We start from the raw sequence: 14,998 nt of genomic DNA, 5'->3' as shown, positions 1-14,998 counted from the left end.
TAGCGCTTAAAACTTCTCGAGGAAGCTACTCGCGGGCCGACGACATGAGGTAAGCAGGTGCGTCAGATGGCATCTAGTGGCGTCAGGAGGGCGAACGAGGTCAATATTTGCACGCGGATGAGGACGGACACAACGTGGGTGTTTTCTTGTGAGAGTTATGCAAAACGGTCATCATTAGGACCACTTTTTGGGGCCACTTCACGTGGTGGCGAGATGCATTATTGGAAAAAAGCTGAGTGCCAGGTGTGCGAATGATGAAAAAAGGTGACAACTATGCACTGCAAGGTCAGTTTTTGGCCTGTTCGGGGTCCGTTTGAGGTCATCTAAAAGGCCAAGGGTGCCCTACTAATAAATCTAAGCGTGGGAACTGAAAAAAAGAGAGAAGACCAGAAGAAACGTGGAGAAGAGAGGAGGAACAGTCGCAGGTGTGTTTTTGCTCATTTTGGAGCCTGTTTTGGCCGTAAACTGCTCATCCAAGGTCGGATTTGAGCACTTTGACATTGTAGACTGGGGTTTTGGGCCGTTCCAAATGCGATGGCACTGTCCATTTTGCCAAATTTCTCACTCTTTTCTTGCTATTTTTCTGTGTAAGTTTCTCCTATGAGCGAAGTTTCCGCTCTAGTTTGTGATTGTATCTGGCTTATTTTACCCATATTGTGTGAGCTATTTGCCCCATTGGTGTTGGCCCAAGCTCATTTGTATCTAATTATCATAATTTTCCCTCTTTTGAGCTGAGTTTTTTGTGTGTGTGTGTGTGTGTGTGTGTCTGTGTGGAGTGGGCAAGTGGATAGTCTCTCTCCTCTCACTCCAGAGGTGTGTTCCCTGTCTCGGCCAGGTGTGTTGTGTAAGCCGAGTGGTGCCCCATAGTGTGTGTGTGTGTGTGTGTGTGTATCTTCCCAAGAGTGTGTGTCGGGTCGTCATAGAGGCGCTATGTGTGTTTACATCCCGCCCACAACGTCAATCACCAACATCGAGAGCGACCCAAGGTAGCATGGTGTCGATGCATTCAACTCAAGCGCGCTTAGGTTGCCTTGCGAAAGAGTAGTGACTACCTTATGTGCATGGAGTGGTCGTGACTAGTAACTCAACCATGGTGTGGTGGGTGAAAGCATGTTAACGTGTCGCCCTTTTTGTGCTAGTTAGCATTTTCAAGTTAGCACATTTTTAAAAAGTTGGGCGTCCGGTAAATTTTTTACAACTTATATCAAAATTTTTCGGAGGTTGTACATTTGAGTTCCTTGATTCAAGATCTTTCTACTGATATATCATATGTCATAGATCTTGGAGATGTAGCTCATGTTATTGTACTAGTTAGCATATGTCAAAATTGTGCTAGTTAGCATTGTCCGGGACATGAAAAAGTGTGACACGTTAACATGCTTTCACCGTGGTGGAGAATGGAGAAAATAGTGATGTTGCCAATGCTAAAATGCCCAAGCTTGCAACTCAACATGATGCCATGAGTTCTCTAGCTTGGGGTGCATTATGTGCTTAGTGGTGCTTAAAATGTAGAGTGCATGGAGCTAGTGTATTCCTCCTTCACTTGTGTCCCCCTTTGTGCTTATCAAAGGCCTCTTTATATAGGCTTGAGAGGTGGTCCTTATCCAATGGTCCTTGCAAATCTCCACTGGTCGCAGGAAAAGATCTAGATGCCTCTCTAGTAAGAGAGATAGAGAGAGAGAAGGTTGAGATAGAGAGAGGGAAGAGTGGGCTGGGGGAAGAGCTTTTTTACTATCCACTAGCCATGGCTAGGCTATTAGGTAAGAGTGTGGGTTTGGGGCATTTACAAGGGTTTTGCCGATGGTTTGGGTGATCGGTGTGAGGTTTAAGGTTGCCAGAATTGGTAGTTGCTGTGGGAAGCCAAGATGCTACGTATTACTCCTTCTTGGTGCCGGCTGGGGCGTGCCTTCGGTGCCACTTCTTGTTTTGGTGTTGGCGACGCGCGAGTTGACCGTCTTCTTTTATTTGGCATCAATGTCAATAATTCCTTTGCTTTTTTATTGTGGGTGCGTATATGCGCGTGTGCATGTATGTGTATATGTGTAAGTGCTTTTATGCGTGTGTATGTGTATTGGTGACTGCGTGATTGTGTTTGTGTGTTGTGTGTGCGTGCATATGTGTATGTAGGTGTGCGTATGCGTATGTATACATGCGGTGTGTGGGAACGATAGAGAATGGGAAAGGGTATTATTTATAAATTATGTATATACAATGTAGATATATATATATAAATTATTTACGTTGGTACAGCTCGAATATGTCAACCCGTGGACAAGCTCATTGCAGGTGTATGGCAGCAGGCAGTGTCGCGACAATGTGCTTGAGACTGTGTCCGACGCCAAGTGTGATAGGTATCATTGGATGTGTATGCTAAATGTGGCTCGAAGTTGGTCGAAGGCCGTTCTGAAGCTTTGCCAGGTTGGGAGGCTTCAAAGTATTGAAGCTCGATGGAAGTCGCCACGAAGTGTTGCCGTGATAAGGATACTCAAAAAGCACGCTCAACATAGGTATTTGTTTATTGCTATGGCGAGCAAGTTGCATTGGAGCGAAGGGGATGAGAGGCCTGAGGATCGTCATTGTCTGAGAAAGAAGGAGGGCCAAGAGCTGAAGAAAAAGGTGGTTCTCTAAGTGTCGGAGTGAGGTTGAAGGCATGCTTTTACTACAGGATATGGGTGGTGCCGGCCATTGAAGGGCGCGGGAAACGCAGCTAAGTTGGGGTTGTGCTTAAAAAAGGAAATAACTTTTTGTTTTTGAAAGCTAATGTCGACCTGCAGCTAAGTCGAGAGGATGACGAGCAGAAGCCGGGAAGGTGGCGCCATCTGTGGAAGGTGTTGGTGGGCTGCCATAAGGGGAAGGGGAGTTTTCATGGAGCAAGGCCACCTTGCAGTTGCATGAGGAGTAGCCAGAGGGCCGCCTAGAGGAGAGGTGGCAAAGCATGAGACCGACACAAAGAAATTTAATTCAATTCTTACATAGCAAAAAAAAAGACTTTCCTATATAAAACTTGAACATATGTAGGAAAAGTCCAAACTAGTAAAAACGGAACCTTTTATTATATATATATGCAGTAAAAATGACCCACATAATAAACTATGTAGCTTTTTGACCAACACGCACAAAAAGAAAACTATATAGCTTTTTGATCAACATATGCACAAGAAAAACTACATAGTAATTGGAACGGAAGAAAATCTATATAGTAATACTCACGTTAGTTTTATATACACAATCTAATACAATAGCTAGACAAAAAGAGTCACATAAGTGAATAACATAAATTTAACTTTTTTATTATAAACAAATTTATTGACTTTATAATTAAAATAATAATATTATAGTAACAAATCTCACAAATGTATCATAGATCTTGCATCAAAGAAATTAAATCTTTGCATCAAACTCATTATGCATGGGTATTTGGAACAGAGACTAGCTCATAAGAAAAGAACGATGTATAAGAGTAACTCACAATAGCTTTTTGAAGAATTCAATCTAAGTCATAAATTTAATAATTGAAAATAGTTGACGCTAGAATGTTCACCCTTTCTTTGGGTCTCAAGATTACATTAAAATAAACAAATCAGCATAAATCACTCAACCACAATTACATCATCCACACTTAGTGGAGAAGAGTCACATTTGGAAATTCTAACTTTGTTTGTGGCCAAAAGGTACACCACAAATGATGAGCGCATACCATCCATACTTTGCTCTTGACGATCTCCTGTGAAATCCGTACTACGCTTTGCTAGATTGAAACTAGCCTTTAGTGTAAGATACAATGCATCAACTGTTGGAACCTCTAAAAACTTGATTAAAATCGTCTCTTGGTCGTCTTTATCAAAGTTCATATCCTAAATAAAAGTTCAATTGTAAAAAGTCACTACTTAATTGAAAAAGCTTAATCGATGCCAAAAGATGAGTACAACTAAAGTCAATCTCCTTACATATTCAAGCAGCCCATTTGAGAGTTCATTGAAGGCTTTTGTGTTTTGAAGAGTAACACTCTCATCAAGAACGTTCTTCAGTACACTCTGCATGCATAGAAAATTGAAAGCATAAAAGTTCAGTTAGAGCTCTAGACTATGAACATTTGGGCAATTGATAACAACTACCTTTTTCTTGGTGCAATCTTTTTTTGCCTTTTTAGTCTGCATCATATCCATCATCTTTTGATTCCACTGCATCAAAAAACTTAAGTTAAAGCTCAAAGCATACAAGGATATGAAATATATATAAGATAAAAGACGTGAGTAAACCTTAGGTGCACGCTTGCTCTTTCTAGAGCTCACATCCACTTGATTTTCCTCATGAGAGCTCTCAAAATCCATTTGTTCTTTAATGAGTTCAACCTTTGCATGTTCTCAAAATAAAACATATTAATTATATATCTAGTTTAATTATTGTAAAGGACAATCACATAGACATACCTTTGCGACATCTCCAATAAGAGCCAAGAAAGAACCATTTGAAGAAAAAGCCTCTTCCTCTCCTTCTACATCCTAATACTAAATAACTAGATTCAAGAAAGTGTAAAAAATAATTCGAGATAGTATAAGTTGTGTAAACATACATCTAGAAGGGCTTCAACTTGCACGCTAGTGAAAATATCCTTTGAATAGTTCTGGTCTTTCTCAAAGTCAATATGAGGATGATACACATCCTCATTGATAGGTTGTAAATGATTTTCCTCAATCTGCAATTGTATAACATTTCTAAGTAACTTTAACTAAAAAAAACAAAAAAATTAAAAGATGTAGAAACTCCCACAAGTTGTTTTTCTTTGTCTTCCGCCTTTGCATTCACTAAGTCGGTTCCCTACAATGCACAACTTCACATAATCAATCTTACTATGATAGCTAAAAACTATGAAAAACTAATGATAGTGTGGCTTACAGATATTAAATTTGTGGTATTGACCAGCGTCGATTTTTTCTTTTCATTCTTTCGCTTTGCTTGCCTGTGACACAAGAAAAATGTGTAGATGTCCTCCACTTTCCAAAGGTACTCTGCACCACGGAACCTCATCTCCTCAATTTCATCATGGTGCTCTTGAATGAAGCTCACAAGTTCGTCCTTCCCCTCTAGATTGTGTTGTAGGTCACAAAGCTTGGAATCAAATTCTTTCATCCAACCTCTAACAGTTCTCAGATTGGAGCAATGAACTGCATGTACACTGTCAGGGTAATACTTTGCAAGGAACTCCTTTCCATACAAGAGTGTTGGATCTCTATCACTTGTCTTGAGTGGGAAGCGAAAGAGTTGCTCGTATGTCGGAACTGGTTTTTCAACTGTGTCTTCCTTTGCAACTTGTATAGCCTTGCTATGCCTTTGAGACAATCTTCTAGCTGCCATACTATTCTTATGACCAGCCTTAGAGGACTCTCCACCACTTGATTCTAGCTCTTTTACCCTTTTCTCTAGCATTGCTATTGTCCCTTTGAGAGACATTTTTTCAGATGGAGAAGCCATGTAATAGCTACAATGTCACAAGTTAAGCCTTAAATCATATAAAGTGTGAACAAAACTTAAAAACGAGAACAAATTTTTTTTTTCCAATCAATTAAAGTATTTAAATGTTAGATACATCAAAGGCTAAGCACTTGTGTATCTCCAAACTACTGGCAAATTTAATTGTGCACCACTTCTTGAAGACATGCACCTTCTACTAACTACAATAAAGTCATGTATCACTACTTTGCATGAGTTCCAATCTCTCTCTTCGTACTGCTGACTTTGTATCCTCCATGTACAATGATCAGCACTATCACATACTAGCCACGCTAATTTGCATTTTTTGCCCTGCTGGTCAATCTCTCTAACAACTGCATGTACAAGATCATCTTCACCATCACTTTTGGTTGCTAGAACAATATCACCAACCTCTAACCAAGGGGGTGTATGTCTGATCTCTCCGAGAGTTGTAAGCCGCTTTCTTTGAATCAAATCCTTCACCTCATATGCTACTAGCCTATTACCTGTCAACGGAAGAGGTATGAACTTATGCATCAAAGATGAGATTGGTCTTACACAATCCCAAGTGTATGACATAGTTTGTTGTTGTACAATGCTCATTCCAGTTGCATGATGAACTATTAGTTTGTCAACCCCATTCTGTGAGGATATGCATTGTCTATAATACTCTGGCCCAAAATACAAATAATATTGACCATTGTGCTCGATAGAGAAGAATGTTTTTATTTTGGCCTTCCAATGCCCTACAGGAAGAGCATCAGTATCACCATTGTCTTGCTTTACAGTCACATGGTCACCAACTTTAAAAGTCTCACCCTGGTAAAGTATCTTTTGGTAGGTTGTGACAAGAGTATTTTCACCTTCGCTAACTGTCATTGCCCACAGTTGCTGAAAGTACCTTTTCTCCTCATCTGAAAGGAATCTCTTTGTGCGTTTCTTCTTGGTTATACCAATCCCTTTCGCTCTAATCATGTTGTGGCAGTAAGCCGGTTCATAATCTGCCAAAATCTTATGCCATAGCTCCCTGGCTCTTGTGAGAGATGAGAGTTCCAAGAGCCCTTTTTCATGGAAGATAGAGTGAAATATTCTGGGAGTATCAACCTTTGGTGTAAGAATGACAAATTCCTCTCGTGTGGCAGGAATCCATCCTTCTCCTCTTGAAGCATGCGAGTAACCCATGTAAACAAAACACGCTTGTAAAAGTGGACATAAGTTATCTCATTATTATTTTTATTTGTCTTTACTCCCATATATATGGAGACCATCCTTTCAAAAATGTAACACCAATATACATCATGAGATCCATGCCTGATAATGTCATCAAGCAATTCCCCATTCCCAACAACATGCTCCAATGGTGAAGAGTTTGGACCAAAGAATTCCTCGCTCCTTACTCGCCAAGATGAGAACAATGATCGCATCATCTCGATACTCTCCTTTGTCCAACCCTTCTCACGACTAAAATTGTAAAATGTGTGGGCAATGTCTATTAGGAGAAGACCAAGCTCATACATGGGTCTTGATACCTCGTTGATGACACTCAATACATATGGCAGACACCACTGAACAAATTTTTGACTTTCCTCTGCCTTAAAACCTTCAAAGTGCTTGCTAGGAGTGTGTGGCCACCTGCCGTTGCGAATTGATGGTGGTGCAAGCTTGTATACAAGCTTGCAACATTCATCCACCTTCTTTTTTGATTCATTTTGCAATCCTCGCATGACATTTGATGTATATTTACTGAACAAATTCAATGGAAGAACATGCATTGTATCATACACCAAGTCACGTGACAAGTCAAATCCATATAAGTCAAAGAACTTCCATAGCACTGACTCTCCCGATAGTCCTGCATGTGCAAGATTAGCCTCTCTTTGAGTTTGAGAGGTTGCTCTTCTGGCCTGAGTTACTACATTGGACATTTCCAAAATGGAGCGTTTAGTTGGTGGATATCTTGCTTGTCGTCTATTACCATCATAAACATATCGCCCTCTATACATTGGATTACTAGCATCAAGAGTTGCTTTGGGCTTGTCTCTTTGACAACCCTCCTTGCCACCATCCTTGAAGAGTCTTATTTTGCATTGGGCAGGATGGTCTCCACTGACCATCATAAGCATCCCGTGTAATATGCATGTTTGTTCCCATTCAGTTCCCATGCCAAAGATTTTGTTGACATCATAGTTGTAGTGTACTTGTATTCCTAACATGAACAAGTCTTGCAATTCCTCCATAAGAGGACGTAGAAAAGCACCAAATAGACCACTATTGTTTCGGGCCACTTTCTTGGAGCTAAATGGGAGGAACAATACTGGGAGTACACTAGCGTTGGAAGACTTTCCCATGTTCAAAATTTTTATCTCTACAACCCCACTGTCTTTCTGTGTGGTACGAGAGGACTGGAACCCATCCCAATGCAGCAAAAGTGCCACGTTACGGGGATCTCCCTGAAAAATTCTTATGCCATATGAAAATACACAAAAAATGAGAGAAGAAAGCAAATAAAAATACCATGCCAATAATTTAAAACCATACCTCAATTGATTTCTTACTAGAGACTATACGTCTGCGACAATCTCTACACACGAAAATATATTCTTGAGTTTGCTCATTCCACCCTTGTTGAATCTCTGGTGAACGGGATGAAGGGGGAAACGTTGTGTACACCTTACTACACCATGGGGTTGTACAGATAACTGGAAGCTCAAATGTCTACTGTGGGTCCCAAAAGTGTTGGACTATACGACACTTTGCGCCATCCCAAAAATCATGGATAGACTCCGGTTGTAGTTCAGGTGGCTTTCCCAACCATTTGTCTTGGTTTCTCCACATGGAGAGCATGCCATGGCACAAAGAATGACTTTTCAATATAATCTCAATTTGTCTTCCAATTGGGAGATAATCAAAGGCTAGTGTCTCCTTGCAAGGCTTGAGACAACTTGGGCACCTTTCACAACATGCCAAGCAATCACGCTTTGCTTTCCTTTTTCTATTGTTATTAATGCATGCACAAATTTCCACACTACATCCTTCATAGTTGTCCTCCTTGCTTGGACGTAAGAGCTCTAGCTCATGGTGATTCCCTTCACCCATGCAGACTCTGTATCGAAGAGGTTGTACCATACCAAGCCCTTGAAATAGCAACTGTAACTACTCCCAATGATAGCCATTTTTCGGCTCTCCATAATTGCCATAGTAAGTTACTCCACCCTATCAAATTCACCCAAACGCTATGACTATCCCTACCATTTCACTGTACATAGGCGTGTGTGAGTTAGGGGGCTTTTCCCATATCTTCTTAAAAACCCTCAGCTAGCTAGTCACTGGGCTAGTTGAGACAAAAAAATAAAAAAATAAAAAAATAAAAGTATATTATGGCCTCTTTGTGTGTAAATATTTCATTGTATATATGGCCTAGATATAGGGATTTTTTATAATTATTTTGGTATTTTATTTAAATATTTCTACTTAGGTGTGTGTTTTATTAAACCTATGTACACCTTCTTTCATCCTCTTTCACCATAATTATATATTTTTTGCCAATATGTACATACTCTAACCTCATATTTTTCCTTTATACAAATCACTCCCACATTTTCACCGTCACCCTCGTGAAAACAAAAAATTGATTTCTACTCATTGGTTACGTTTATTATATTATTTACTTGCATATCTTTTTCTCTTTCACCCAAAATAATTCAAGGAGGGACCATATCATATGATTCCAATATCTTTCCATATCCACAACTTATCCATATTTTTATTATTATTTTTACTCATTATTTTAACACCATGTGCTCATTGAGCTAAAGTCCATGAATAGTCCATACACTAGTCCCACCATGTATATATTTCTTTATTCACCAATAATCCTCCTCCATGCATGGGTCAAGGGCAACTTGGATGCCTTGTATTATAATATGACAAAGGAGGGGCTCACTCTTGGATGCATTGTACAAATTCAACAAAGGAGGGGGCCACTAAAAGACTTTTGCAGGCATAAAAACAGGCTTTTTGGTGAGAATTTTTGCACCTATCTCCACTCTGAATTTGGAGCGATGGTCAAAAGAGAAAATGTAGTCCACGCTCTGAATAATCACCTCAAATGTTTTCATGATTTTTGGAGCTACCAGCGGCGAGCTATGATTTTTTGAGTGGACCCCAGTTTGCCCACTTTTCTCACAAGTAGCCCTTAGTCTTCTCTCACCCTTCCACACACCTACTCACTCTTATACATCCCTCCCTCTCCTTCCCTCACTCAAACCTGCAATTTCCATGGCTTCTCCCACCCTCTTCACCATTACCCTTCTCTCACATCCGTATTGTTATTTTATGAACCTCTACATACATACACCCTCTCCATGTCTCTCTCTATTGCTTCTATGTTACAATTTCATTTACCTCTCCTAAAAATATCTAAAATTCAGCATCTTAACCATGATAACTTTTGAAAATTGAGGATTTTTCATCAACAAATCCTCTTTTCATCGTGGTGGTCAACCGTGGCGGCGGCGTAAAGAAGCGAAGAAGAAGAAGAAGACCAGCGGTCATTTTTTCCACAATCTACACAAGGGTGAGTTCAAGCTTCTTCAAAGCTTCACCATCTCAATGATTCTCTTTTAATTCACCCCTCTTCCTTCATCAAATCAACTCATCCTACCCATTGTAAATGTATCACTAACAATTCTAGTGATTATTACCACTAACAACTAACTTGTGTTGTAAACATGCACCCACACTATCAACATATGGAGTAGGCAACCGCACAAGTAAAACAAATTCACTCACTCCCATGGAAGTTTCTCTCCTTTCACCACATCAATAATTCTCTTACTTGAGCCCACATCCATGTGACTCAAGAGAAAAGAGAGACCCCATTCTCATTTGAAATTCATAAAAATTCATAATCCTTGATCTGTCCTAATAAAATTGATTAGGCTTAATCCTAATCAAGGCTTCTAAAACCTCTAAATAGAACCCATTCCTCCTTGTAAAAGACATCACTATACCATTGCACACTAGATTGAGTGTACCACACGCCAGTTCTATCTTGGTTGTAAAGAGAGAGTAAGCTTTCTATACACCATCACCTTGGTGCATAGAAAAGCTTGAGCTAGTTTGAGTGAGTGCGAGTAGAAGATATTCTTCCTACCATTGTTGTATCTACCCCAACATCAATGAATTGGTATTTTTGGGTGCAATTCATGTCCAAAGGCTCACGCTTCTCCTCCAATTTGGCTTGGCAAACTCATTCAGCTTCATAAGGTGATTTGTTTCATTGAAGGTTGTTGTTTTGTTGTTTGTGATTCATTGGCTATTGTTTGGCTACCATTGTAAGAGGGTGGATGGTGAGAGGGCTCCCATAACCCTAAGACAATGTGCTAGTGATGCTATAACCAAATCTTGTCACTTGATTCCGCAAGCTCTAAGTTTCTTTTTGTGCAAAATATAAAGTTGAAGCTAAGTTGTACACCATCTCTCTCTCTCTCTCTCTCTCTCTCTCTCGTGTTTTAGTGTGTGAGAGTGTTCCATTGGTGTTAGGGTTAGTGTAAATTCCTTGCCTGTTTGTGGGTTGCTCTAACGATTCTCCTCTTTTGCGTCCTAGTTCGCTCTTAAACTAGGTGGTGCCCCTTGTGTAGTTGGGATTTGGCTGTGGGTTTGTTGTTTTTATTTGTGTTGTGTTGTGCCCCAGCCCCATCGAGCAGCACGGGAGCCTTGAAGGGTGTCTAGAGGTTTCTCTTCTTGTTGCCCGCCCCGGATTGCCTCAATTTTGGTGCCCCCACTGAGGAGCGATTGTGTGCTTAGTGTTGTTGTATTGCATGAATGCTTGAATTTCAGCATAATCAAGTAGATTTTATGAATCATGAAAACATGTATGACCGAGTTTAATTTCAAGAAAAAAAAAATTGATCTAGAATATGGTTCGGATTATACATAACATAAGAAAGGAAAAAAACATTTTCACATAAAAGTCTAGAATTCATGTTGAAAGATCTTTCAAAACTTTGTGTAGTTAGTTGATGATTGTTTGGAACTAATCTTTGTGTGGTTCTAGCTTGAGAGACTATGACACGCTATACCTTTGATGATATCCCAATCTTCTTCAGAAATCCAGAAGAAGATGTTGATGATTTTCTTGCTGATTTTAGAATGGTTTGTCATATCCTTGGTAAAAGGGATGACATTGAAAAAGGGGATTTTCTATTGCTATGCCTTAGAGGCAACGCTGAGAAATGGTTTTGGAGTATGTCTTCTCAGATTGAAGATGGATATACCCAAATTTCCAAAGCTTTGAAGGCCAGATTCTCTAAAGTTCCAACAACGGAGAAAGCATGGGCTTCACTACGGAGACTTCAACAACATGCTGAAGACTACTATGCTTATGAGGATATTTTTTCTCGTCAATGGGAAGGATGTGGATTTAGTTCTACATTTCTAGATTATGTAAAAATGGATCAATTTATTTCGGGTTTGTCTCCTTTCCTAAAGACTAAGGTTACTTGTAGTGGACCCTCTACCTTTGAAGAAGCGGTCACTATTGCCCGAAGGAAGTTTCACAAGTACTTCTACATCAAAAATGGTTTCCATCATGCTGGAAGAACCAACCATCATGAAAGTGTTTCTATCAAGAAGTCATCTCCTTTGCCATACTTGTCTCCTTCTACTCCGACAAATGTTGAAGAAGTTACTTACATGCCAACTGATTATTCAAGTGCTAAAGTGTGTGGCCAAGATTCAAATGTGGAATCTCTTTCTTCTACCTTTATCACAAGCATGCAAAAATCGACACAAGATATCTCAAATGGCATTAATGTTTCAATAATGGATACATCCAACCTTTTGGCGGAGGATCAATTTCTAGTCCGAGCAGACGAAGCTTTTGTGCAACATGAATCTATGGAGAATGAAGACCTTGAAGGTAACCTTGATCTTATGGAATGTTCTGAGAGTGTATCTTGTCTAAAAGAAGAGAGTGAAGAAGAAGATGAAATCATAGGTGGAGAGATCATAGACCACATTGATCATAAAGAGATGATTGTGTACATGGAATGCCAACTCCAAAAAAAAGTAGAAGAGTGTGAGTTGAATCCATGTGAGGATAATCTTGAAGAAGTGTTTGAGGATGTTGAAAAGCATTGGTATGACCCATGTATGTTAAGCATGGAGGAACCTATCATGCAAGAAGCCAAATGTTTCACAAAATCAAACAGTAATCCATCAACCTTTGAAGTGGTACGATGTGAGGAGTTACAACCTTGCCAAAGGGGGGGCTTAGAAGGGGATGAAGAACATGGGAGAGTAGTAAAAGAGATAAAATCATAAAAGGAAACTATCAGAAGGGTATCATTCTCTCCAATGGTGTTTTAGTGGGTGGCTCTTCATTCATGGGACAATCTCTTAGCAAGGAAATCCAATCTTTTGAAGCCCCAATCATCTTCATATTGGGTTTCACCTCTTCAAGGTCAACTTCTCCTCTCTTCACATATACCTTTCATCGGGGACACCATACCTTCTTAAGCGGAAGAGGACATGAATACTTGGTGATAAACGGATGTTTCCAAATCTTCTTCATTTGGTTCTTTGGTGTATGGAGGTCGCACATTGTGATGCTTCTGGTCTTCATCATAGATGAAAAACTTGTTGATTGCTACATGTGGATATTTCATCAATCAGTACCAAAATCTATTCTCTTCCAATGTATTGGAAGCAATAGAAACCTTTGTCAATTATCTACTTATGTGGTAAACTATTTGCAATATCTTCCAATAGCAGCTGGAAGCATGGATCAAGCTTTCCTAAATCATGAAGGTCATAGAATTTTTTACTTGTTGATGAGCCTACCCAGGTTGAATGAATTTTATGAGCTACAGTTCAAGAATTTTCTCATACAAGCTCTTGAAGATCGTAGCAGATACATCAACTTTACACAGGAGGAAGAGAAACCAATCTTTTATATCACATTCATAGTGATAGATGCAATGATGGAAAACAGTAAAATCTACACGTTTCTTCAACCGAAATCAGTAAGTGATTCCATACCATACATCTCGCTTTGGGAAAGATATTTCAAGATCTTTGATCCTGGGGGGTGCTTATGGAAACTTTCTTAATGGAGGAGGTTTACTCCATCACTTCATTTCATCTTGCTATTGGCTCGGAGAACCTTCCATATCACACAAGGTTTTTTAATCATACAACAAAGGTTCTTCAAAGATAAGAGCAGACAACGACAGACGTTACATAATATACATGTTGTATGATCGGATAAATGATACATGAATGTACCATTATCTAAGGGGGGGGGGGGCTAATGATAGCCGTTTTTCGGCTCTCCATAATTGCCATAGTAAGTTACTCCACCCTACCAAATTCACCCAAACGCTATGACTATCCCTACCATTTCACTGTACATAGGCGTGTGTGAGTTAGGGGGCTTTTCCCATATCTTCTTAAAAACCCTCAGCTAGCTAGTCACTGGGCTAGTTGAGACAAAAAAATAAAAAAATAAAAAAATAAAAGTATATTATGGCCTCTTTGTGTGTAAATATTTCATTGTATATATGGCCTAGATATAGGGATTTTTTATAATTATTTTGGTATTTTATTTAAATATTTCTACTTAGGTGTGTGTTTTATTAAACCTATGTACACCTTCTTTCATCCTCTTTCACCATAATTATATATTTTTTGCCAATATGTACATACTCTAACCTCATATTTTTCCTTTATACAAATCACTCCCACATTTTCACCCTCACCCTCGTGAAAACAAAAAATTGCTTTCTACTCATTGGTTACGTTTATTATATTATTTACTTGCATATCTTTTTCTCTTTCACCCAAAATAATTCAAGGAGGGACCATATCATATGATTCCAATATCTTTCCATATCCACAACTTATCCATATTTTTATTATTATTTTTACTCATTATTCTAACACCATGTGCTCATTGAGCTAAAGTCCATGAATAGTCCATACACTAGTCCCACCATGTATATATTTCTTTATTCACCAATAATCCTCCTCCATGCATGGGTCAAGGGAAACTTGGATGCCTTGTATTATAATATGACAAAGGAGGGGCTCACTCTTGGATGCATTGTACAAATTCAACAAAGGAGGGGGCCACTAAAAGACTTTTGCAGGCATAAAAACAGGCTTTTTGGTGAGAATTTTTGCACCTATCTCCACTCTGAATTTGGAGCGATGGTCAAAAGAGAAAATGTAGTCCACGCTCTGAATAATCACCTCAAATGTTTTCATGATTTTTGGAGCTACCAGCGGCGAGCTATGATTTTTTGAGTGGACCCCAGTTTGCCCACTTTTCTCACAAGTAGCCCTTAGTCTTCTCTCACCCTTCCACACACCTACTCACTCTTATACATCCCTCCCTCTCCTTCCCTCACTCAAACCTGCAATTTCCATGGCTTCTCCCACCCTCTTCACCATTACCCTTCTCTCACATCCCTATAGTTCTTTTATGAACCTCTACATACATACACCCTCTCCATGTCTCTCT

The 14,998-nt window shown here is 39.5% G+C and overlaps 1 pseudogene; it reads right to left on the bottom strand.

Annotated features, from left to right (window-relative positions):
• Positions 1-3,943: 3,943 nt before the first annotated feature.
• LOC147465068 (uncharacterized) lies at positions 3,944-5,472 on the bottom strand (annotated as a pseudogene).
• Positions 5,473-14,998: the final 9,526 nt, after the last annotated feature.

Source organism: Adiantum capillus-veneris, chromosome 1 (genome assembly GCF_014529385.1).
Source record: "Adiantum capillus-veneris isolate H3 chromosome 1, ASM1452938v2, whole genome shotgun sequence".
In the NCBI taxonomy this organism is placed as follows: domain Eukaryota; kingdom Viridiplantae; phylum Streptophyta; class Polypodiopsida; order Polypodiales; family Pteridaceae; genus Adiantum; species Adiantum capillus-veneris.
Note: the sequence above shows the minus strand (reverse complement) of the source record. Positions and strands in the feature narration are given on the sequence as shown.